Below are 27836 nucleotides of genomic sequence, written 5' to 3' on the forward strand. Positions count from 1 at the left end.
TTCGCTTGTGGGACCGTGCGGAAAAATCAACGCGGCCTCCCTGCCTACCCCCTCCAGGTACCTATCCCCAGGGGTGAGACCTGTGCCCTTACCAGTGGAAACCTGTTGCTGGTCAGGTATAAGGACAAGAGGGATGTCCTTATGCTGTCCACAATCCACAGTAACAGCACCACCCCAGTCCCTGTGCGAGGTACCGCGGCAACGGTCCTCAAGCCCGATTGTATCGTCGACTACAATCGGTATATGGGAGGAGTTGATCTCTCTGATCAAGTCCTCAAGCCATATAACGCCATGCGCAAAACCCGGGCATGGTACAAAAAAGTTGCGGTCTACTTGGTGCAGGTTGCCATGTACAACTCTTTTGTACTATCCCGAAGCTCTGGCAGCACAGGGACATTCCTCCAATTCTATGAGGCAGTCCTCAAGGCCCTGATCTTTTCGGACCGGGAAAGAGCAGGCCGGAGTACCTCGGGAATTGGAGGCGCCCGGATCGTCCCTGGCCAACACTTTCCAGGTGTGGTCCCCCATACTGGAAAGAAGGGACGAACCCAAAAAAAGTGCAGAGTGTGTCACAAGAGGGGGATACGGAAGGACACCACCACTCAGTGTGACACGTGCCCCGATCATCCGGGCCTCTGCATTATCGATTGCTTCAGGGAGTATCACACTTTCATGGAGTACTAAATTTTTATAATCCCCAACAGTCCACTAGAGAACATAAAAAACTATGGCTCTCAGACTTTGGAGACACGGAAACATTTTTTTTTTCCCAAAAAAATATTAGTTTTAGTGCAGGCATCCTCAAACTGCGGCAGTCCAGATGTTGTAAAACTATAACTCCCAGCATGCCCAGACAACCTACAGCCATCAGCAGGGCATGGTGGGAATTGTAGTTTTACAACATCTGGAGGGCCGCAGTTTTTAGGATGCCTGCTTAGTGTCTCCAAAGTCTGAGAGCCATACATATTGGGCATCGTCGCGTGCGTAAAAGTCGTCGCTATAAAAACAAAACTCAATATTTATGGCCCTGATTCTGTAGTTTGCAGAAACACCCCATATGTGGTCGTAAATGGCTATATAGCCGCACGGCAGGGCATAGAACGAAGGGAACTCCATATGGTTTCTGGAAGGCAGATTTTGATGGACAGTTTTTTTTTTTACACCATGTCCCATTAGAAGCCCCCCCTGATGTAGCCTAGACTAGAAACTCCAAAAAAGTGACCCCATCTAAGAAACTACACCCCTCAAGGTATTCAAAAGTTACTTTACAAACTATGTTAACCCTTTAGGTGTTCCACAAAACTAAATAGCGAATGTAGAAACAATTTTAGAATTTAATTTTTTTGTTACATTGCCTCAAAAAGAGTAATATAGAGCAACCAAAAATCTAATTTACCCCTAAAATAGTCCCAAAACAACAACAACCACCTTATCCCGTAGTTTCCTAGATGGGGTCACTTTTATGGAGTTTCTACTCTAGGGGTGCATCAGGGGGCTTGAAAGGGTACATGGTGTCAATAAACCAGTCCAGCAAAATCTGCCTTCCAAAAACCATATGACATTCCCCTTCTTCTATGTCCTGCCGTTTAGCCAAACAGTAGTTTACGACCACATATGGGGTGTTTTTGCAAACTACAGAATCAGGGCAACCCATTTTGAGTGTTGTTTGGCAGTTAACCCTTGTTTTACTCCTGGAAAAAATTTATTATATTGGAAAATTTTCCAAAAAATAGAAATTTCAAAATTGTTTCTCCATCTGCCATTAACTCTTGTGGAACACCTAAAGGGTTAACAAAGTTTGTAAACCCAGTTTTGAATACCTTGAGGGGTGTACTTTCTTAGATGGAGTCACTTTTTTGAAATTTCTATTCTAGGGGTGCAACAGGGGGCTTCAAATGGGACATGGTATAAACAAAACCAGTCCTGCCAAATCTGCCTTCCAAAACCCATATGGCGTTCCCCTCCTTCTATGTGCTACCGTTCGGCCAAACAGTAGTTTACGACCACATATGGGGTGTTTTTGCAAACTACAGAATCAGGGCAACCCATTTTGAGTGTTGTTTGGCAGTTAACCCTTGTTTTACTCCTGGAAAAAATTTATTATATTGGAAACTTTTCCAAAAAATTGAAATTTCAAAATTGTTTCTCCATCTGCCATTAACTCTTGTGGAACACCTAAAGGGTTAACAAAGTTTGTAAACCCATTTTTGAATACCTTGAGGGGTGTACTTTCTTAGATGGAGTCACTTTTCTGAAATTTCTATTCTAGGGGTGCAACAGGGGGCTTCAAATGGGACATGGTATAAACAAAACCAGTCCTGCCAAATCTGCCTTCCAAAACCCATATGGCGTTCCACTCCTTCTATGTGCTACCGTTCGGCCAAACAGTAGTTTACGACCACATATGGGGTGTTTTTGCAAACTACAGAATCAGGGCAACCCATTTTGAGTGTTGTTTGGCAGTTAACCCTTGTTTTACTCCTGGAAAAAATTGATTATATTGGAAACTTTTCCAAAAAATAGAAATTTCAAAATTGTTTCTCCATCTGCCATTAACTCTTGTGGAACACCTAAAGGGTTAACAAAGTTTGTAAACCCAGTTTTGAATACCTTGAGGGGTGTACTTTCTTAGATGGAGTCACTTTTTTGAAATTTCTATTCTAGGGGTGCAACAGGGGGCTTCAAATGGGACATGGTATAAACAAAACCAGTCCTGCCAAATCTGCCTTCCAAAACCCATATGGCGTTCCCCTCCTTCTATGTGCTACCGTTCGGCCAAACAGTAGTTTACGACCACATATGGGGTGTTTTTGCAAACTACAGAATCAGGGCAACCCATTTTGAGTGTTGTTTGGCAGTTAACCCTTGTTTTACTCCTGGAAAAAATTGATTATATTGGAAACTTTTCCAAAAAATAGAAATTTCAAAATTGTTTCTCCATCTGCCATTAACTCTTGTGGAACACCTAAAGGGTTAACAAAGTTTGTAAACCCAGTTTTGAATACCTTGAGGGGTGTACTTTCTTAGATGGAGTCACTTTTTTGAAATTTCTATTCTAGGGGTGCAACAGGGGGCTTCAAATGGGACATGGTATAAACAAAACCAGTCCTGCCAAATCTGCCTTCCAAAACCCATATGGTGTTCCCCTCCTTCTATGTGCTACCGTTCGGCCAAACAGTAGTTTACGACCACATATGGGGTGTTTTTGCAAACTACAGAATCAGGGCAACCCATTTTGAGTGTTGTTTGGCAGTTAACCCTTGTTTTACTCCTGGAAAAAATTGATTATATTGGAAAATTTTCCAAAAAATAGAAATTTCAAAATTGTTTCTCCATCTGCCATTAACTCTTGTGGAAGACCTTAAGGGTTAATAAAGTTTGAAAAAACAGTTTTGAATACCTTGAGGGGTGTAGTTTCTAGAATGGGGTCATTTTTGGGAGGTTTCTATTATCTAAGCCTCACAAAGTGACTTCAAACCTGAACTGGTCCATAAAAAGTGGGATTTTGAAGATTTCTGAAAATTTCAAAATTTGCTTCTAAACTTCTAAGCCTTGTAACATCCCCAAAAAATAAAATATCATTCCCAAAATGCTACAAACATGAAGTAAACATATGGGGAATGTAAAATCATCACAATTTTTGGGGGTATTACTATGTATTACAGAAGTAGAGAAACTGAAAGTTTGAAATTTGCTAATTTTTCAAAATTTTTGGTAAAAATTGTATTTTTTTATGCAAAAAAATTAACTTTTTTGACCCAATTTTAGCAGTGACATGAAGTACAATATGTGACGAAAAAACAATCTCAGAACGGCCTGGGGAAGTCAAAGCGTTTTAAAGTTATGAGCACTTAAAGTGACACTGGTCAGATTTCCAAAAAATGGCCTGGTCCTTAAGGTGAAAATGAGCCCGGTCCTTAAGGGGTTAAAGGTGTTTAAGCTAAGGGGGCTGAGGTGGTTAATAAAACACCCATTTTGGGCAAAAAAATATAATTGCGGCCTATTCTGCATATGTACATGTGAGATACATCCTTTACATACTGTGGCTCTATTCTGCTATTAATAAAACACCAATTTTAGGCAAAAAACTTAATTTTGCAGCCTTTGCTGCATATGAAATTGTGAGATACACTCTTTAGATACTGTACTGTTGTTCTATTCTGCTTTAAAAAAAAACATCCACTTTGGGCAAAAATATTAATTTTGCAGCCTTTGCTGCATATGTCATTGTGAGATACACCCTTTAGATACTGCTATGCTATTCTGCTATTTAAAAAAAACACCCATTTAGGGCAAAAATCTTAATTTTGCAGCCTTTACTGCATATGTCATTGTGAGATACACCCTTTAGATACTGTTGTTCTATTCTGCTATTAAAACCCCACCCCCACCAATTTAGGGTAAAAATCCTAATTTTGCAGCCTTTGCGGCATCTGTCATTGCGAGATACACCCTTTACATTCTGCTATCCTATTCTGGTATTAAAAAAACACCCATTTTAGGCAAAAATCTTAATTTGCGGCATTGTCTGCATCTGTACGTGAGAGATACACGCTTTAGATACTGCTGTGCTATTTTGGTATTTAAAAAAAACACCCATTTAGGGCAAAAAACTCAATTTTGCAGCCTTTGCTACATATGTCATTGTGAGATAAACCCTTTAGATATTGTTGTTCTATTCTGCTACTAAAAAAACACCTATTTTGCGCAGAAAACTTAATTTTGCAGCCTTTGCTGCATCTGTCATTGTGAGATACACCCTTTAGATACTGTTGTTCTATTCTGCTATTAAAAAAACACTCATTGAGGGCAAAAATAATAATTTGCGGCCTTGTCTGCATGTGTGATATACACGCTTTAGATACTGCTATGCTATAATGGTATTAAAAAAACACCAATTTAGGGCAGAAAACTCAATTTTGCAGCCTTTGCTGCATATGTAATTGTGAGATACACCCTTTAGATACTGTTGTGCTATTCTGGTAATAAAAAAACACCCATTTGTGCAAAAATCTTAATTTGCGGCCTTGTCTGCATCTGTATGTGTGAGATATACGCTTTACATACTGGTATGCTATTCTGGTATTAAAAAAACACCCATTTAGGGTAAAAATATTAATTTTGCAGCCTTTGCTGCATATGTCATTGTGAGATACACCCTTTAGATACTGTTGTTCTATTCTGCTATTAAAAAAACACCTATTTAGGGCAAAAAACTTAATTTTGCAGCCTTTGCTGCATATGTTATTGTGAAACACCCTTTAGATACTATTGTTCTATTCTGCTATAAAAAACAAACAAACACCCATTTAGGGAACAAAATCTTAATTTTGCAGCCTTTGCTACATCTGTCATTGTGAGGTACAACCTTCACATACTGCTATGCTATTCAGGTAAATAAAAAAAACAAACATTTTGGGCAAAATTCTTAATTTGCTGCCTTCAATGCATCTGTACTTGTGAGATACACCCTTTAGATACTGTAGTTCTATTCTGCTATTAAAAAAACACCCATTTTGGGCAAAAAAAAATTATTGCGACCTAGTCTGCATCTGTACCTGTGATATACACCCTTTACATACTGTGGTTCTATTCTGCTATTAATAAAACACCAATTTTGGACAATAAACTTTTGCAGCCTTCGCTGCATATGTCATTGTGAGATACACCCTTTAGATACTGTTGTTCTATTCTGCAATTAAAAAAACACCCATTTAGGGCAAAAACTAAATTTTGCAGCCTTTTCTACATATGTCATTGTGAAACACCGTTTAGATATTATTGTTCTATTCTGTTATAAAAAAAAAACCAGCCATTTAGGTTAAAAATCTTAATTTTGCAGCCTTTGCTACATTTGTCATTGTGAGGTACAACCTTTACGTACTGCTATGCTATTCAGGTATTAAAAAAAAAAAAACATTTTGGGCAAAATTCTTAATTTGCTGCCTTTTCTGCATCTGTACTTGTGAGAAACACCCTTTATATACTGCTGTGCTATTCTGGTATAAAAAAACACCCATTTTGGGCAAAAATCTTAATTTGCGAATTGTCTGCATCTATACGTGTGAGATACACGCTTTATGTACTGCTATGCTATTATGGTATTAAAAAAAAAACACCCATTTAGGGCAAAAAACTCAATTTTGCAGCCTTTGGTGCATATGTCATTGTGAGATACACGCTTTAGATACTGTTGTTCTATTCTGCTATTAAAAAAAACACCCATTTAGCGCAAAAATTTTAATTTTGAAGCCTTTCAATTATGAGATACACCCTTTACATACTGCTATGCTATTCTGGTATTAAAAAAACACCCACTTTGGGCAAAAATCTTAATTTGCGGCCTTGTCTGCATCTGTACGTGTGAGATACATGCTTTAGATACTGCTAAGCTATTCTGGTATTAAAAAAACACCCATTTAGGGCACATAACTTAATTTTGCAGCCTTTGCTGCATATGTCATTGTGTGATACACCCTTTAGATACTGTGGTTCTATTCTGCTATTAAAAAAAAAACACCCATTTTGGGCAAAAAAATATAATTGCGGCCTATTCTGCATATGTACGTGTGAGATTCACCCTTTACATACTGTGATTCTATTCTGCTATTAATAAAACACCAATTTTGGGCAAAAATCTTAATTTTGCAGCCTTTGCTGCATATGTCATTGTGAGATACACCCTTTAGATACTGCTTAGCTATTCTGCTATTTAAAAAAAAACACCCATTTAGGGCAAAAGTCTTAATTTTTGCAGCCTTTACTGCATATGTCATAGTGAGATACACCCTTTAGATACTGTTGTTTTATTATGCTATTAAAAAAACAGCTATTTAGGGCAAAAATATATAATTGCTGCCTATTCTGCATATGTACGTGTGAGATACACCCTTTACCTACTGTGGTTCTATTCTGCTATTAATAAAACACCAATTTTGGGCAAAAAACTTAATTTTGCAGCCTTTTCTGTATATGTCATTGTGAGATACACCCTTTAGATACTGTTGTTCTATTCTGCTTTAAAAAAAAAAACATCCGCTTAAGGCAAAAATCTTAATTTTGCAGCCTTTGCTGCATATGTCATTGTGAGATACACCCTTTAGATACTGCCATGCTATTCTGCTATTTTAAAAAAAAGCCCATTCAGGGCAAAAATCTTAATTTTGCAGCTTTTGCTTCATATGTCATTGTGAGATACACCCTTTGGATACTGTAGTTCTATTCTGCTATTAAACCCCCCCCCCCCCCAACCACCAATTTAGGGTAAAAATCTTAATTTTGCAGCCTTTGCTGCATCTGTCATTGTGAGATACACCCTTTACATACTGCTATGCTATTCTGGTATTAAAAAAAACACCCATATAGGGCACATAACTTAATTTTGCAGCCTTTGCTGCATATGTCATTGTGAGATACACTCTTTAGATACTGTTGTTCTATTCTGCTATTAAAAAAACAGCCATTTAGGGCAAAAAACTCAATTTTGCAGCCTTTGCTATATATGTCATTGTGAGATAAACCATTTAGATTTGTTGTTCTATTCTGCTACTAAAAAAACACCTATTTTTGGCAAAAAACTTAATTTTGCAGCCTTTGCTGCATCTGTCATTGTGAGATACACCCTTTAGATACTGTTGTTCCATTCTTCTATTAAAAAAAACACCCATTTAGGGCAAAAATCTAAATTTGCAGCTTTTGCTGCATTTGTCATTGTGAGATAAACCCTTTACATACTGTTGTTCTATTCTGGTATTAAGAAAACACCCATTTTAGGCAAAAATCGTAATTTGATGCCTTGTCTGCATCTGTATGTGTAAGATATATGCTTTAGATACTGCTATGCTATTCTGGTAATAAAAAAACACTCATTTAGGGGAATAAACTTAATTTTCCAGTCTTTGCTGCATATGTTATTGTGAGATACATTCTTTAGATACTGTTTTTCTATTCTGCTATAAAAAAAAACACCAATTCTGGGCAACAATCTTAATTTTGCGGCCTTGTCTGCATCTGTACGTGTGATATACTCGCTTTAGATACTGTTGTTCTATTCTGCTATTAAAAAAACAGCCATTTAGGGCAAAAAACTTAATTTTGCAGCCTTTGCTGCATATGTCATTGTGAGATACACCCTTTAGATACTGCCATGCTATTCTGCTATTTTAAAAAAACACCCATTCAGGGCAAAAATCTTAATTTTGCAGCCTTTGCTTCATATGTCATTGTGAGATACACCCTTTGGATACTGTAGTTCTATTCTGCTATTAAAACGCCCCCACCAATTTAGGGTAAAAATCTTAATTTTGCAGCCTTTGCTGTATCTGTCATTGTGAGATACACCCTTTACATACTGCTATGCTATTCTGGTATTAAAAAAACACCCATATAGGGCACATAACTTAATTTTGCAGCCTTTGCTGCATATGTCATTGTGTGATACACCCTTTAGATACTGTGGTTCTATTCTGCTATTAATAAAACACCCATTTTGGGCAAAAAATAATAATTGCGGCCTATTCTGCATATGTACGTGTGAGATACACCCTTTACATACTGTGGTTCTATTCTGCTATTAATAAAACACCAATTTTGGGCAAAAAACGTAATTTTGCAGCCTTTTCTGTATATGTCATTGTGAGATACACCCTTTAGATACTGCCATGCTATTCTGCTATTTTTAAAAAAACACCCATTCAGGGCAAAAATCATAATTTTGCAGCCTTTACTGCATATGTCATTGTGAGATACACCCTTTAGATACTGTTGTTCTATTCTGCTATTAAAAAAACTGCTATTTAGGGCAAAAAACTTAATTTTGCAGCCTTTGCTTCATATGTCATTGTGAGATACACCCTTTGGATACTGTTGTTCTATTCTGCTATTAAAACCCCCCCACCAACTTAGATTAAAAATCTTAATTTTGCAGCCTTTGCGGCATCTGTTATTGCGAGATACACCCTTTACATTCTGCTATGCTATTCTGGTATTAAAAAAACACCCATTTTAGGCAAAAAATCTTAATTTGTGGCCTTGTCTGCATCTGTACGTGTGAGATACACGTTTTAGATACTGCTGTGCTATTCTGGTATTTAAAAAAAACACCCATTTAGGGCAAAAAACTCAATTTTGCATCCTTTGCTACATATGTCATTGTGAGATAAACCCTTTAGATATTTTTGTTCTATTCTGCTACAAAAAAAAACACCTATTTTGGGCAAAAAAATTAATTTTGCAGCCTTTGCTGCATCTGTCATTGTGAGATACACCCTTTAGATACTGTTGTGCTATTCTGGCATTATAAAAAAAAACATTTGTGCAAAAATCTTAATTTGCGGCCTTGTCTGCATCTGTATGTGTGAGATATACGCTTTACATACTGGTATGCTATTCTGGTATTAAATAAACACCTATTTAGGGCAAAAAACTTAATTTTGCAGCCTTTGCTGCATATGTCATTGTGAAACACCCTTTAGATACTATTGTTCTATTCTGCTATAAAAAACAACAACACCCATTTAGGGAAAAAATCTTAATTTTGCAGCCTTTGCTACATCTGTCATTGTGAGGTACAACCTTCACATACTGTTATGCTATTCAGGTATTTAAAAAAAACATCCATTTTGGGCAAAATTCTTAATTTGCTGCCTTTTCTGCATCTATACTTGTGAGATACACCCTTTACATACTGCTGTGCTATTCTAATATTAAAAAAACACGCATTTTGGGCAAAAATCTTAATTTTCTTGCCTTGTCTGCATCTGTACGTGTGAGATACATGGTTTAGATACTGCTATGCTATTCTGGTATTAAAAAAACACATTTAGGGCAATAAACTTAATTTTGCAGCCTTTGTTGCATATGTCATTGTGAGATACAACATTTAGATACTGTTGTTCCATTCTTCTATTAAAAAAAACACCCATTTAGGGCAAAAATCTAAATTTGCAGCTTTTGCTGCATCTGTCATTGTGAGATAAACCCTTTACATACTGTTGTTCTATTCTGGTGTTAAGAAAACACCCATTTTAGGCAAAAATCTTAATTTGATGCCTTGTCTGCATCTGTACGTGTAAGATACATGCTTTAGATACTGCTTTGCTATTCTGGTAATAAAAAACACTCATTTAGGGGAATAAACTTAATTTTCCAGCCTTTGCTGCATATGTCATTGTGAGATACACCCTTTAGATACTGTTGTTCTATCCTGCTATTAAAAAAACACCTATTTAGAGCAACAAAAAAAACAACTATTTTGCAGCCTTTGCTGCATATGTCATTGTGAGATACACCCTTTACATACTGTTGTTTCATACTACTATTTAAAAAACACCAATTTTGGGCAAAGATCTTAATTTGCAGCCTTTGTTGCATCTGTCATTGTGAGATGCTTCCCTTTAGATACTGTTATTCTATTCTACTATTAAAAAAACACCCATTTTGGGAAAAAATCGTAATTTGCGGCCTTGTCTTTATCTGTAAGTGTGAGATACACGCTTTAGATACTGCTGTGCTATTCTGGTATTGAAAAAACACCGATTTAGGGCAACAAACTTAATTTTGCAGCCTTAGATGCATATGTCATTGTGAGATACATCCTTTAGATACTGTTGTTCTATTCTGCTATTAAAAAAACACATATTTAGAGCAAAAAACTACATTTTGCAGCCTTTGCTGCATATGTCATTGTGAGATACACCTTTTAGAACAACAATATCTATTCTACTATTAAAAAAACACCCATTTAGGGTAAAAATCTTAATTTTGCAGCCTTTGCTGCATCTGTGATTGTGAGATATTTCCCTTTAGATAATGTTGTTCTATTCTGCTATTTTTTTTAAAAAACACCCATTTAGGGTAAAAATCTTAATTTTGCAGCCTTTGCTGCATCTGTCATTGTCGGATACACCCTTTACATAGAAACATAGAAACATAGAATGTGTCGGCAGATAAGAACCATTTGGCCCATCTAGTCTGCCCAATATACTGAATACTATGAATAGCCCCTGACCCTATCTTATATGAAGGATGGCCTTATGCCTATCCCATGCATGCCTAAACTCCTTCACTGTATTTGCAGCTATCACTTCTGCAGGAAAGCTATTCCATGCATCTATTACTCTCTCTGTAAAGTAATACTTCCTGAAATTACTTTTAAACCTTTGCCCCTCTAATTTAAAACTATGTCCTCTTGTAGCAGTTTTTCTTCTTCTAAATATTCTCTCCTCTTTTACCTTGTTGATTCCCTTTATGTATTTAAAAGTTTCTATCATATCCCCTCTGTCTCGTCTTTCTTCCAAGCTATACATATTAAGGTCCTTTAATATTTCCTGGTAAGTTTTTCCTGCAATCCATGTACCAGTTTAGTAGTCCTTCTCTGAACTCTCTCCAAAGTATCAATATCCTTCTGGAGATTTGGTCTCCAGTACTGAGCACAATACTCCAAATGAGGTCTCACTAGTGCTCTGTAGAGCGGCATGATCACCTCCCACTTTCTACTGGTAATTCCTCTCCCTATACACCCAAGCTTTCTGCTAGCATTTCCTGCTGCTCTATTACATTGTCTGCCTACCTTTAAGTCTTCTGAAATAATGACCCCTAATTCCCTTTCCTCAGATACTGAGTTTAGGACTGTGTAGGACTGTAGTTTACATACTGCTGTGTTATTCTGGTATTAAAAAAACACCCATTTTGGGTAAAAATCTTAATTTGCGGCCTTGTCTGCATCTATACGTGTGAGATACACGCTTTAGATACTGCTGTGCTATTCTGGTATTGAAAAAACACCCATTTAGGGCAAAAACTAAATTTTGCAGCCTTTGCTGCATATGTCATTGCGAGATACACCCTTTAGATACTGCTGTGCTATTCTGCTATTAAAAAAACATCTATTTAGAGCAAAAAATAAAATTTTGCAGCCTTTGCTGCATATGTCATTGTGAGATACACCCTTTAGATACTGTTCTATTCTGCTATTTAAAAAACACCCATTTAGGGCAAAAATCTTAATTTGCGGCCTTGTCTGCATCTGTACGTGTGAGATACACGCTTTAGATACTGCTGTGCTATTCTGGAATTAAAAAAACACCCATTTAGGGCACAAAACTTAATTTTGCAGTCTTTGCTGCATATGTCATTGTGAGATACACGCTTTAGATACTGTTGTACTATTCTGCTATTAAAAAATTACCCATTTAGGGTTAAAATCTTAATTTTGCAGCCTTTGCTGCATCTGTCATTGTGAGATACACCCTTTACATACTTCTGTGCTATTCTGGTATTAAAAAACACTCATTTTGGTCAAAAATCTTGATTTGCGGCCTTTTCTGCATCTGACGTGCAGGAGACGGGCTTAAATAATTTTGTACAAATTGATTTGCCAAGCATCTCTAATTTATAAGTATAGCACTAGCAATTATTATGCATTTTTGTACTTTATTTGGTTTGCAGAGAGCTGTTGCATTGCATGTTTTGTTTTACAGTGTTGTTCTCAGCCATAGCAACGTGCCCCTGACCCCCTTTTTCTTTGCAGTTTGGACTGGAGGTGACACCTCAGTCGTGCACTCCTGACCAGCTCGTCTGCCCCATAGGCTTATTTTAATTAGAGTGAGTATATAGCTTGGCCTGCTCCCCCTCACTCACTGGAAGCCATTTGGCACCAGAAGAGATATAGTTGTGGACTCTCATTGCGGCGATGGCACCAGGAGTGGTGTGGAGTGGACCCGGCATGCTTGTTGGTACCTGCATTCCTTAGATATAATGGAGGCCATTTTGGCACCAAAAATGACAGAAAATGACAGAAATTAAAGCAGGCCCAGCATGCATGTGGAACCTACACTCCCTGAATTGTATGGTAGCCGTCATTGGACATAACAGGTAGATTTTAGTGTTAGGAACCCGTCTTACAGAGATCGCCTTGACGTGTGTTGAGGAAAGTGTGAGATTTATATATATAAATATATATATATATATATATATATGCCCTGACATATATACATATATATTTGTATATATATTGGCCCTTTTTCATGAGCCTGTCCAGGTGGGGTGTGTATATACGTAGAGATGTATGTACGCCCCCTATTAATATGGTATAGGTGGGCTTGTTATGTATATCTGCCCCCTATATGTATATATCATGTCTGCTCATATATGTTTATAGATGTGCCCCAAGTATCTATAAACAGATATGGCCAAATTGTGGCCAGTCTCCTCTGCCCCCCCCTCTGGAATGCGCCTGCTGGGGAAGGGGGGTGGAAGAGACCGACAGCTGGACAATTATGTCCAGCGCCGGCCTCCTCAAAGGATAGAGGATCAATAAGATCCTCTGCCCTTTGTCACCATCTCCGGTAGCGCCGGAGATGGTGTGCCTAACAGGGACATGGGAACAAAGAGTACCCATGCCCCTGTGTGTGGCTGACCTCCGGCGCTGTAATTACAGCGCCAGAGGTGTGCATCCGCTCCACAGGCGGGAGGATTAAAGGATCCCCCCATGGAAGCGCGCTTCGGAGGACGCGGGCCGGCACGGGGATGTCATATCACCGCGCAGGCCCACGTGTTCTTGCCGGCGGTGCGCATGCGCGCCGCAGCACTGGGGATATGGGAGCGTGCGCCGCCGAGCTTAAATAGTCCGGCGGTGCTACGCTCAATAGGACAGACTTACCGCCAGCAGCCGGAGAGGATCATCCCCTAGACAAACGAGCAACCCCTGGACAACGAGCGCTGAGTATCATTAACCCATGCAACCCCTATACCACCAATGATATTTAAGAGAAAAACTAAAGGGGCAGTAGACTGGGTAAAACTTCGCTTTTATTAATTAAGGAGATAAAATAGCCCCTACTAGACTAACAACAAATAAGACGTGCCCAATAAAGGCACAACACACAGACATATATCTCACTAGGGAATTAAATCAGGTACAAAGTGGAAGGTCAGATTGGGCGACAGGGGTTGCGGTGTATATTGCCCACTGGCGTACATACATCTGATCAGAGGGGGAGACAAACTGCTCACGAGTCCGGACAAGACACCTAAACCCCCCTGACTCGTGAGCAGTTTGTCTCCCCCTCTGATCGCTCCCTTCTCTCACCTCAGACTTATAATGGATATGAGTCTCCCACAGCTGTCAGAATGGGGAGCTATCCATTTATAAGCGTTGAATATAGTATCCTGCTAAGTGTAGGAGAGGCTAAGGCAGGATTCTTTGTTTTTCCCTGTATAGTGGCCAGGCAGCAAATGTGTGTCATCACATAGGTGGCTCTGCCGTCTGGCCATATGGGATTCTTAATGCGCATGTGCGGCCGAGACTGGGCATCGATCGCGTGTCCGTGGCTGTGACACACCTCAGGTGGCGCGGCCGGATGACGTCTGAGTACGGCGCCGGCCGTGCGTTCCACCCTTATCCCTATGGAACGCATGGGACGGGGAGGTGTGGCGCAGGCGCGGACACGTGACTTCCGGTTTCGCCGCTCACGTGACCGCAGCCTCGGACGCTCTGGAGGAGCGTCATCGGGGGGCGCATAACCGGAAGCCAATTCCAGAAAGCGCTTCATCTGGCCCCTCTAGCCTTTATAATGTGGCGGAATTCGCCACACTCACTGCCGGTCATCAACCTAGCAGACACCACCACACTGGGTCTTGCTACACAGTGTGCTTACAGCCACCCTCGACCGCAGCCAATACCAAGTAAGTGAAAGGCCTCCCTATGATCTTGTATTAGATGATGGGTGGTTTTTTCTTTGTTCTCTTCTTGACTATTTCCCTATGGCATTTTATTATACATGCACTCTTCTGTTCATAGGCTTAGTCACAGACTGATTAAAGCGAACACATAGCCCTGTGTCCCCTGAAGAATCCTGGGCTCCATTTGAAGAAACGCGTCGGGACACTTGAGTATGCCCCCGCCCTGACCCCTTCTGGACGTCTGGGTGGTGATATACCCCCCCCCCCCTTTTTCTCTGTGTTTATTACATATATATTCTCACTGTATTCCAAAATAGCACCCTGTTCCCTTTTGTCAATGACCAGGGCCTGACTAGGGTCACTTATTAGGATCAGAGTTCCTGTCTGGGCCACCCCTTGCGGGGTTTTTTGGACCCCGTCCTTTGGATACTCTATAGGGTTTACAGGACAAGTAGGGAGGTACTAGGGCCAGTGGGCAATATACACCGCAACCCCTGTCGCCCAATCTGACCTTCCACTTTGTACCTGATTTAATTCCCTAGTGAGATATATGTCTGTGTGTTGTGCCTTTATTGGGCACGTCTTATTTGTTGTTAGTCTAGTAGGGGCTATTTTATCTCCTTAATTAATAAAAGCAAAGTTTTACCCAGTCTACTGCCCCTTTAGTTTTTCTTTTGCATTATTTGAGCAGTATATCAGGGAGGCTCTGACTGCCCCTCCTGAACGACCACTATTTGTGTGATTTGCATTATTGAGGTGATGTCGGGATTTCTGACTACAGGTCTAGATGAAAACATTTGGGTCTCTGAGGCCAGCTTGGTGTTCTCTGAACAACTCTTCATTCAAAAAAAGTATACCCCCAGCCTTAATGGCGCTTTCTCAGAACTTACGAGACTATATAAAGAACACATAAGTTCCTGGTGGGAGGTGCAGGGCCTGGAGCACTACATTAAACAGGGGATAGTGCCCAGAGGGTTGCGTATCACCCTATCCCCGGCACACCGCATCAGGAACACAGAATTTTTAAAAAAGTGGGAAAAGGAGGCCACGGCTAGTTCTCTAAGACTTATGCAACTACTGGTGGACGAGGAGAGAGGTGTTCTGGAGCGGGCGGAGGCTAGTCTGAAAGAACAGATTGATATTACAAAGAAATTTCAGTCGGACCCGGAATTCTCTGTTAAAGAAGTGCAGCTGCAGAATACGGTAGAGCGGTACCAATTTCATCTGAAAGACCGCAAGCACAGGCAATTTAACAGAGACTCCCAGGATTTCCGTGACAACAAAGTATATCAATTTTTGACTAATCCGCCCACTTCACAGAACACAGACGTCTCCTCTACGGATACAGAATTCTCTGATACAGAAAAAGAGAGAAACCCTAAGGGTAGGGGACGCGGACGGGGGGCAAACAAATATAGGGGACGGGACAATCGGCCAAGACAGTACCCACAATATCCCTCCCAAATCGCACCTGCAGCCGCACCAGGTCCCTCCTCTCCTTTTTTAGATCAGGGGACACATTACCCTCTCAGGAGCAGGAACACCGAAAAACAGACACGGTAGACCAGCCCCTGCTAGATAAACGGATCATTAATCTCTCCTCCCGTATCCTATCACCTAGTGAACTTAGTCTCTTGGGACGCGGACTTTCGTTCGTTCCCACCAATAAATTTGACATCTTTAGGTGGACAAGGGATTTAAACCTGTTCGCCCGCAGACTTAAATGGCATAAGTTCCATAAACTGAGGGAGAAGAGGGAAAGCCGTGAACTTGGTGTCCCCGTGGAAATCCTGAAAGACGTTCATTTATTATTTAATCTCGACCAATCACCCCCCAACGCAGAAGGCTTGGGTCCGTTCACATCCCTAAAAAATAGGAGTGTGAAAATGCCCCCAATGGGGGAAGTATCCTGTGTGGACGTATTTCTCCAACATACCACTTCAGAACTGGCCAACATACATTCAGTCCCACCTCGGTTTAATTGTAGTAAAAAAGAAAGGATGGCTATTAGGGACCTCGAAGATGACAAAAATATTGTTATCAAGCCGTCGGACAAGGGGGGTAACATTGTTATAATGGAGACATCTGCATATCGTAACATGTGCCTTTCCATCTTGTCGGATAGTACGGGGTATGAGATCCTTCAGAGTAGCCCTATTAATAACCTACAAGGGATACTGAAAAAGATCTTAGTGAGGGCCAAAAATATCCACCTCATTAGTGACGAGGAATATGATTTCCTATACCCACCCTACCCGATCATGGCCACCTTTTATTGCTTGCCAAAAGTGCATAAAGAGACTACACCCATTAAAGGACGGCCAATTGTCTCGGGGATCGGAAGCGTTTCACAGAACTGTGGCATTTACGTTGATAGGGTATTTCGTCCTTTTGTGGTGGCACTGCCATCTTACGTGAGAGACACAGGCGACCTATTGGGGAAATTAGAGGACATATGTATAGAGCCACACTGGTTTCTAGCCTCTATTGATGTGGAGGCTCTCTACTCCTCTATCCCACATGGACGAGGTTTGGAGGCCTCCAGCCATTTTTTGAGTATGAGGGGGCAACAATTTTCCCTACATAGCGCCTTTACTCTGGAGCTTCTGGAGTTTGTGTTGTCAAACAATGTCTTTATGTTTGATGGTCATATATACCACCAGCTCAGGGGCACGGCGATGGGCAGTTCTTGTGCCCCATCTTACGCCAATTTGCTCCTGGGCTGGTGGGAAGAATCAGTGGTATTTGGGGACCCGCCACGGTGGTTCGTGGGTCACATCGCTCTCTGGTCACGCTACATCGACGACATCTTTTTGTTGTGGAGCGGACCAGAGAGCGATTTTGAGAAATTGATCGCTGAGCTTAATATTAATGATTTCAACCTCAGGTTCACCTCGATCATTGTGAGGGACCACCTCCCCTTCCTGGATGTAGTCATCATGAGGGATGATATAGGCGGTCTAAATACGTCCATCTACAGAAAACCAACCTCCACCAATTCACTTCTTAGGTGGGACAGTTGTCATCCTGTCCCTCTTAAGAAAGGGATACCCACCGGACAGTACCTGAGACTCAAACGTAACTGTTCTGAGGACAAAGATTTCAAGCACCAGGCATGTGATCTTAGGTCTAGGTTCCAGGAGAGGGGATATCCAGACAGGACTCTCAGACGGGCCTATGAGAGAACTAAGACAGTTACACGCACTGAACTTCTTCATCCAACAAACCCTAGAGAACGTGGGTCTCAGAGTGCTGTCCGGGTGGTAGGCACTTTTGACGCGGCTGCGTCACAGGTGAGGAGGATTCTGTCGCACCATTGGGACACACTGCTGATGGATCCAGATCTGGCTGAGGTCCTGGATCCCTCAGTCTCCCTCACATTCAGGAGGGGCAAGAATCTGAGGGATAGACTGGTGCATAGCCATTTCACCTCCGGGGCCAAGCCACGGACATGGCTGGACAGACCTGTGATGGGCTGCCACAGATGCGGACGATGTAGCTTCTGTGGCTGCCTGGCACAGAGTAAAACCTTTGTCGGGGAGCCCAGAGACACTATTTACCACATCAAAGGTTTCCTGAATTGCCGCACTACGGGCGTAATATATTTGATTGCGTGCGTGTGTGGTCTGCGTTATGTGGGGAAAACATTCAGGGAATTACGGAAACGTATGGGGGAGCATCATGGCGATATTCGCAACAACAGGGACACCCCTATCGCGCGCCACGTACAGACGGTCCACGAGGGACGTCCAGCATCCATCAGCTTTTTGGGGATTGAACATGTTCCCAAGCCCATTCATGGGGGAGATTGGAACAGATCCATCCTACAAAGGGAATGCTGGTGGACATTCACGCTAAACACGGTCGTCCCTAATGGACTTAATGAACAGTTGAACTTCAGCTGTTACCTTTGACTACTCATTTTTTCTTGTTTGGACCTTGTGGCCAATCTTTCCACCATAAACCTCCTATTTTTGGTCTGAAACGCAGGATATTTGGCGTATATTGTCATGTCCTGCGAGGAGGTGGAGGAGGCTCAGGGGGGTTTAGGTGTCTTGTCCGGACTCGTGAGCAGTTTGTCTCCCCCTCTGATCGCTCCCTTCTCTCACCTCAGACTTATAATGGATATGAGTCTCCCACAGCTGTCAGAATGGGGAGCTATCCATTTATAAGTGTTGAATATAGTATCCTGCTAAGTGTAGGAGAGGCTAAGGCAGGATTCTTTGTTTTTCCCCGTATAGTGGCCAGGCAGCAAATGTGTGTCATCACATAGGTGGCTCTGCCGTCTGGCCATATGGGATTCTCAATGCGCATGTGCGGCCGAGACTGGGCTTCGATCGCGTGTCCGTGGCTGTGACGCACCTCAGGTGGCGCGGCCAGATGACGTCTGAGTACGGCGCCGGCCGTGCGTTCCACCCTTATCCCTATGGAACGCATGGGACGGGGAGGTGTGGCGCAGGCGCGGACACGTGACTTCCGGTTTCGCCGCTCACGTGACCGCAGCCTCGGACGCTCTGGAGGAGCGTCATCGGGGGGCGCATAACCGGAAGCCAATTCCAGAAAGCGCTTCATCTGGCCCCTCTAGCCTTTATAATGTGGCGGAATTCGCCACACTCACTGCCGGTCATCATCCTAGCAGACACCACCACACTGGGTCTTGCTACACAGTGTGCTTACAGCCACCCTCGACCGCAGCCAATACCAAGTAAGTGAAAGGCCTCCCTATGATCTTGTATTAGATGATGGGTGGTTTTTTCTTTGTTCTCTTCTTGACTATTTCCCTATGGCATTTTATTATACATGCACTCTTCTGTTCATAGGCTTAGTCACAGACTGATTAAAGCGAACACATAGCCCTGTGTCCCCTGAAGAATCCTGGGCTCCATTTGAAGAAACGCGTCGGGACACTTGAGTATGCCCCCCGCCCTGACCCCTTCTGGACGTCTGGGTGGTGATATACCCCCCCCCCCCCCTTTTTCTCTGTGTTCATTACATATATATTCTCACTGTATTCCAAAATAGCACCCTGTTCCCTTTTGTCAATGACCAGGGCCTGACTAGGGTCACTTATTAGGATCAGAGTTCCTGTCTGGGCCACCCCTTGCGGGGTTTTTTGGACCCCGTCCTTTGGATACTCTATAGGGTTTACAGGACAAGTAGGGAGGTACTAGGGCCAGTGGGCAATATACACCGCAACCCCTGTCGCCCAATCTGACCTTCCACTTTGTACCTGATTTAATTCCCTAGTGAGATATATGTTTGTGTGTTGTGCCTTTATTGGGCACGTCTTATTTGTTGTTAGTCTAGTAGGGGCTATTTTATCTCCTTAATTAATAAAAGCGAAGTTTTACCCAGTCTACTGCCCCTTTAGTTTTTCTTTTGCATTATTTGAGCAGTATATCAGGGAGGCTCTGACTGCCCCTCCTGAACGACCACTATTTGTGTGATCACCAATGATATTTACCCTTACCTTCCCCCTATACCACCAACGAACCCTTATTCCCCTGCATTAACCCTCCCTATACCACCAACAAATTAACCCTTATCTATTCCCCTGCATTAACCCTTACTCCCCCCATACCACCAACAAACCCTTATTCCCCTGCATTTACCCTCCCTATACCACCAACGAATTCCCCCTATACCACCAACGATATTAACCCTTACTCCCCCTATACCACCAACGTACCCTAAGTATCCCTCATTTTCCTATATCCCCTGCTCCCCTGGTTTCACCCCTGTTATTCAACCCTTATACCTCCCCTGGTATATATCACCTCATCTTCTACCCCTGGTACCCCTTGATACCCTTTCACGGCTGCCCTGCATACCCCAGCAGCAGCTGAGTCTGTATTAACCCCTTGTTACTCTCTTAGGGACAGCTTAGAGCCAGGTTGGGTGGGCTGTTAACGTGTATGTAAGTGTTAGGTATAGTTAGATTTTGGGGGTGAGTATTGTAAGTGGGATTGTGTCTAGTGTAGTTAGTACCATATTAGTGTGTTGTTATAGTCGTTTACATATTATATTGTTGTGTGCTGCTATAAATATATATATCTATTCCATTGATATAGATATATATAATTATAAACAGATATTAGACTATAACATATAGTGTTTTAATAAATACCTTTTGTTTAATCACCGTGTGTGGTCTCTTATTGTAATAGGTGCCGCAGCAATAGACGTAGGCAGTTCAGTGTAGAGTAAGGTGATCAGTAGTGATTTGTTTAATTGGTATAAATAGGCGGAGGCATCACTAGATGACTCACGCCTATTTATGAATATTAATTATTGAGATTTGAATAAATATCAATAATTAATATCCCCTTCAACGTTGGCGAGCCAGGCCCACTGCTAGGAATTTGTTTTCTGTGTTTGATTTTGATGGAAAAAAAATTGCTTACGCTGTGAACTAGTCAGGCGGGAGGGACGTGGTCAGTGGATTCTGAGCGTCTATAGCCTGATAGTTCAGACAGGTAAAGCATTTTGTTCAATCAAGACCAAACACAGAACAATCTCTACAGCAGAGAATCTAAAATAATTTCAGATTTTTGTGTATTAATATTTTCTGATTCCCTTACACGCCCACTGAAGACTGGAGAGAAGTCAACACCTACCACTGAAGAGAGAACCATCATCATTGAAGCCTAACAGAAGTCGTTGGGCTGGTCGGGAGAAGGCGTTCTGAATATTGAAGCACCTCCTCCACGCAGCAACACAGTACAACGAACAACGGCACCAAAGAAGATGGCCTCTCGTCAAAAAGTGAGTATGAACTTCTCCACACTGCAACACCTCAGCAAACATAGCACATACAACCCCATCATCCCCACCACCTACTAATCCACTGAGCTGCTATGGTCCACTTTATTGGACCAGGCATACGCTCATGATAAACTCTGCATTAATAATAGTGTGTTAAAAAAAAAAAAATGGCTCCAAATGTTAGCCAAATTGGTTCACACCTTTGAGGATATCATTTGGAAGCCAGAACATCTTGAAACACTTAACAGCACAACAAAGGCAGAGGAAGTTTCCAACACGGCAAACTTTCACTGCAATTGTTGTGTTGAGAACATTAAACACTTACACACATTACAAACACAATTACAAGAGAAGTCCCAGTGTACAGTCGAGAGGGGCAGGGAGATCTGCGTGTTAGAGTCTAGACTCTCGGACAAGGAGAGTTTCTACTCTGACATGGACAAGGAGCTGCTCAGACTGTACACTGAGATAAATCAGTTTAGGAACAATGCGGTATCTACGGATACCATGATTGTTCAACTTTGAGAGGACCTGGCTGCGAAAACGCAAACCATTGCGGATTTACAGCAGGTCATTTCGAATCTGTCACGACCTGGTGCTAACAGCATGTTGCCCATGAAACAAGTTTGTGTTTCGGGAACGGCACAGGGGGAGACAGCGACGACAGAGCCAAGGTCTCCCACAGATCAAACATCCGACGCGGTAGACACTAGGTGACAGATGGAACGGATGCTACATTTCACCCAAACACCCAGGGAGAACAGGTATAGCAACCGATTCTAGGAACAGGACAACAATTGGGGAGAGGAAAGTGGCTAGCCATTTAGCACCTCCAATCCGCCAACGCATCCGGAAAGACAGGAAGACTTTTATCCTAACCATTCCAGTATGGAAAGGATAAACTTCCTGTTACGGATTTGTAAGGAGATCTCAAAATACGATCCCAGTGTAGATCCGTTTACTTCATGTAATATCTTCGAGGTCACTGTAACAAGTATTCAGTGGCTCCCGAATATCGCATGGAGTTATTCAAGTTATGGTTACCTTCACACCTAAACCAAAAGTATGAGGTAACGGGGAGGACGCAACCCATGAATGGACAGTTTTATGACAAGGAGGAACGTCTCTCCATTCTCATGAGACTGGCAACGGGCCATTGGGACGTCATGCCTGTTCAAGTTCAAACCCACTATACATGACGAACCTCTGTCTATGTGTAGTCGGTTTGAAGCAATGTACAGAAGGGTTACAAAGGATCACGGTATCGGAATTCCACAGGGTATGATACGTATGTTTGTGGAAAAATTCCCATACCTTGACATTGCAATCTGGTTGAGTGCAGCTAGGGAGCCATCCCTCACAGATGCTGCTATGATTATTGAGCAGTGCAGACAGGATACACTGCTCAATAAGAAATCCGTCAAAGTGACGGAGCGTGCGTCTGTACATGTTACATCTCAAGATGAACCGGTACAGCACACAAAGGTTAATTCAGCTGTTCGCCCCACGGCCCCGCCATTGGAAAGGACAGGAGGCATTCGATGCTTCCTGTGTTTACAATACGGGCACATAAAGAGGAATTGTCCACAATGGCCACAAAATAACCGGACAAATCCTGAGAGAACGGGCAATAATAACGGTTTCAAGATGAAACCTAATTATGCCAAATCAGTGGGGGAATATGTTGAGAAAAATCTGGGACATTCACAGGTCCAGACACCAAAACGTGTGGCTGTTGTGAATGTTCCAGCGCATTCAGTAAGGGGTGTGGAATCCCCAGAATCCACACAAAGAGTCCATAGCAAGAACCCACAAGTGGCAGTATGTACCTCACAGGTACCTACTGGGAGTCTGGTAGACATTGATTGAAGATCAAGGGTCCCTAAAGATCTGGTGCCAGTATGTCCCATCATACTGGATTCTTCAGTGAGACCCCACATAAAAGCCAAAATCAAAAATCAGGACGCTGAAATCATGCTTGACACTGGTGCGGAAATTTCCATTACCAATGTCAAACATGATTTACATCCCAACAGCCCTCAGTGTGTGGTGATCGGATTTGATCACCAACAAGGGGGGGGGGGGGTGAAGGCCCACAGAATAGAAGAGGTAATCGTCCAGATTACCAGTTACATGACCCTTAGGATCCCCATGTGGTATTACTCCGGTTCTGACAACATTATTGGAACCAACGTAATGACACAAAATGTGTGGATCCTGGATCTGGCAAATAGTATTGTATGGAAGGGTCCCAGACAATCCAAGGTGTTTGTCATTCAACGCCAGTTTCTGGGACCACCATTGCCAGCAGTAGATAACTCTACTGAAGTACTCGAACACAAATGTCCAGAGATCTCGCATAATCCAGACCTTGAGCCTATTGTGTATGAGTACCCTGATCTGTGGGCCCAGGGAGAAAACGATTGTGGCAGACTGATTGGAGTTCAGGTGGACATACAAGGTCCCGACCCTCCACCTCAATGCCAATACCACTTTCCGCCAGAAGCCACCCATTCAATTTTGGACACTGTGCAGGAATTGAAAACTAGGGGGGTGGTCATAGAGGGCAATTCTAAATGCAACAATGCCCTCTGGCCAGTAAAGAAAAAGGACACCAATGTATGGAGGCTCACCATAGACCTCCGGGTCCTTAACAAATACACCCCAATGTCCGCTCCAGTGGTGGCACAGACTCCCGACATCATGGCCAGAATAAGCGGCAAAAGTCGCATATTCTCGACCATAGTTGTTGCCAATGGGTTCTTTTCAATTGAACTCACTGAAAACGGTAGGTACAAATTTGCCTTTACAGTAGGGGACAAACAGTACATGTTCGGTGTACTCCCCCAGGGGTTCCACAGTAGTCCCACGTATTTTCACCAGGCATTGGGTGCTGTTCTTAGTGTATTTTCACGGCCGGGATGCCTTCTGCAATACGTGGACGACTTGCTCTTACACACAGAAACCATAGAAAAACACTTGGTTCTGTTAAAAGAGCTATTGGGACTCCTGGCCAAGTCAGGACTCAAGCTGAGTCCTCACAAGGCAAATTTGGCCAGAACAGAGGTGACTTTCATTGGAGTCCAAATTTCTTTTGGAGCCAAAGGAATTGTGGCAGCCAGAGTGGAAGCCATGGTAAAGTAACCTGGGCCGGGCACTCTACAGGATTTGAGAAAATTCCTGGGAGTTGCTAATTTCATGAGGGAGTTCATAGAGGATTTTGCTGCCAAAGCTAAACCCCTCTATGAACTCCTCAGAGGAGAAGACCCCTCAATCAAAGGTTGGTCTGATGCACAGGAAGAGGCCTTTTCTACTTTAAAAAAGAAACCTCTCCTCTGCCCCTGTACTGGCCACTCCCCATCCTGAAGGGGAAATAGCCATACAGGCGCATGCAGGGACGGAGTCTATCTCAGCGGTCCTCCTACAGCAGATAGAGTATGACACTAGACCGCTGGGATCCTTCTCCAGGTTACTTTCGCCCGTTGAACAAGGGTTCGATGAGTGTGCCAAACAACTGGCAGCCATACACTATGCCGTCAAAACCACTGAGCATATTGTAGGCTTCAGGGCCCTCACTTTGCAGACTCCACACTCTCCATTGGCCCTCCTGCTCCGTGATACACTCCCTGGAGTCTCCAACAGAGATTCGGGAGGTGGATTATGGATCTCAGTGGCCGGAGTCTGCAGGTGAATCACAAAGCCAAGTATGTTCTGTCCCATTGGAAAAGAAAATGGTGGCTCTCTCACTTTTCTACTTCTGGAAAGGTGCACTACCCCTCAGCACTCCCAAATGCTGGTAAATGGAGATAGATATAAAGTTTGGATAGGGGGTCACTCAATATTAGGCAAACACACAGTAATTAGGTATCCACATAAATTTTATAGGCTTAAAAATAAACACACTACAATATTACATATAAAACATCTCATAAAAACAATTAAAAATATACCGCAAATAGTCAAATGCACTGAAAGTCTGAGATTAATTAGTGCTAAAACGTCCCTGGGAGGGGCTATTTTTCAATAGCACTAGCACCCTTGGAATGGCTGTATAGCCGTAGCTGTTAAATGCTAACTCCAAGCATCATAGTCCTGAGACTGTTATGGTTGTAAGTTCCACATTAATTGAGGAGTTGTTAGTATATCCACATTGCAGCACTACTTAGATTTGTAATTATGCAGAGTACTTTACCGCTCCTATGATCGGTCCGCTTGTACACCAAGGTTTCCAAGTGTAATGCTCTGTTGTGAGCTGCAAGGACCTTTAGGCAAAGTCTATATATGAAGTTCCCCACACTCCTGAATATGTAGCAGCGGTGCCGCTTGATATCACCGCTCTGACCTTCCAGGACCTGTGTGATATCCCACGTAGTTTGCTGGACAGGTCAGGTGAGCTGTAATTCCAGGCGGCGTTTTCAAATCTCTTTGGTGCAGATAGTTTAAAGCTTTCAATCCAAGTGTAGATAAACGATTGTAGATAATTCTTCTTAGCAATCCCTCACTGTCATACCAAACGCGTTTCGGGGTGAAGAGACCCCTTCCTGAGGAAAATTACATACAAACCAGTATAGTGATGTTAAAGTTAAACTGCAGTAACTCTGGCCAGGCCCTATGGAATGACCAGAGTGGTCCGGTAAAACTGGAAGGCTTTTATCGAGCTACAGTTTTAAAAGTACAGACAGATGCCAAGGATCCTAGGTATACCCAGTTAAAGGGATCTCCATCCATACAGTCTTTTATGATCACCATCATGAGAGACAATTGTGTGCAGGAGGTGACCGGATACTATTTCGTCACCTATGCCCACTGGGAACAAGATACCCAGATGGTAACATTGGACACTAACCCCTGGAGTTGGGATTTAGTGTGCAATGGGGCGGATACCCCTACTGTGGATGTATGGATGGACGGTATTCCTATGAATATCGGGGTAGGTATGTGTCTTCCTATTGGAAAGACCCCAGTGGCAGGGATATTAACTTTGACATCAATATAGATGGTTTGTTTAGATGGCCTTTTTGCGAGGCAGTAGATAAAGGGTGCTGGACATTTACACAATGGGTCTATCTGTCTAAATCCAAACCCATAGGAAAACTAGTGTTACAGGCTGGAGAAAGTGACCAATAATATCCGTTCAGAGGTAGAGGGCAAGTTTGTGTAACGGTGGTGAGGATCCCCTATGAAGCGACAGGTCTCCAACCTGTAAAAATGCATTCAGACTCTTGCAACGTCCCTATCCATCAATTGGCAGATCCTATAGCTCCTCAACTGTCATCCCCATGGAAGATCATCAGGGGGACAAAATTCGTCCTATTTACTTTGAGAATTTCCTTAGATGACTTCAGAGTTGATCAGTGGGGTCACAGATGTGGGGAGTTTGTGAGGAACCAAATTGACATGATAAGAGGTTGGATAGAGGCGGGGCAAGAGGTAAGAAAGGACGATCTCGTACATAGGAATCACAGGGGAAGAAGAGATCTGATAGCCATGGGACTAGGCGGAGGTGCGTTGGGAGTGGGTGCCCTGAACACTATGGATATGGAAGTCCTGAGAGGTAAACTTGGGGATGTTGCGTGACACAATGGGGAAGGATTCGAGACCCAGCTTGATGCAAACCACGTCTTAGAGGGTTTGCAGCATTCGCACATAGATGCCACTATCTCTCTATCTTCTGCTCTATGAGAGAAGTTCAGAAGGTTAGTTGTGGGTCTCTTGGAGGAATAGGATAGAGCTCAGCTGGCTCTGGCGTGTACGCAAGTCCAAAGTGAACCTTAAACATATTGTATCATCATTGTACGGCGCCCACTTCCAATTCAACCTCCGCCAATGGGTAAGTCCTCTTATATCTCCTTTTGCAGCCAATCACACCAACTGGTGGGTAGTCCAGTGGCACGGATGTAGGAATCTCACTTGCACTGCTTCATCATTGGCTCCTGTATCTGGCCATCTTAGACAGGGTTACAGTGCAGTTAACCTAGGGATTGTCATAAATAACCGGACGGTACTTCATCCACAGCTCCACTCGGGCATTCTAACCTATGAGGGAGGCCATACTTATCTGTTAGACACAGAGGGCTGTTGGAAGAAAGAGGATGCTATCCTCTGTCAAGGTAGTCAGGATCGGGTGCTTAAACACCAGTGTTGGAGCACCGAGGGGTCCTGTGAGATGAAGGCCAGCCCAATACCCTCCTCCCCTAAATACTTGGGACAGGGGTATTGGTGTTGGTACCAAAGGCAAAATATGTCTTATGCAATTTATGGGACTAATTGCACCGAGAGAGGAGAACTCCTCCCTGGAGCGTATTGCACCCTTAGTCCCGTCCTAGGTTTAGATGTCGCAGAGCTACAAGGAAGGACACCAATCACCCCGGAGAAGAGACTCGACATCC

This window comes from Bufo bufo, chromosome 6 (genome assembly GCF_905171765.1).
Source record: "Bufo bufo chromosome 6, aBufBuf1.1, whole genome shotgun sequence".
Taxonomy (NCBI): Eukaryota; Metazoa; Chordata; class Amphibia; order Anura; family Bufonidae; genus Bufo; species Bufo bufo.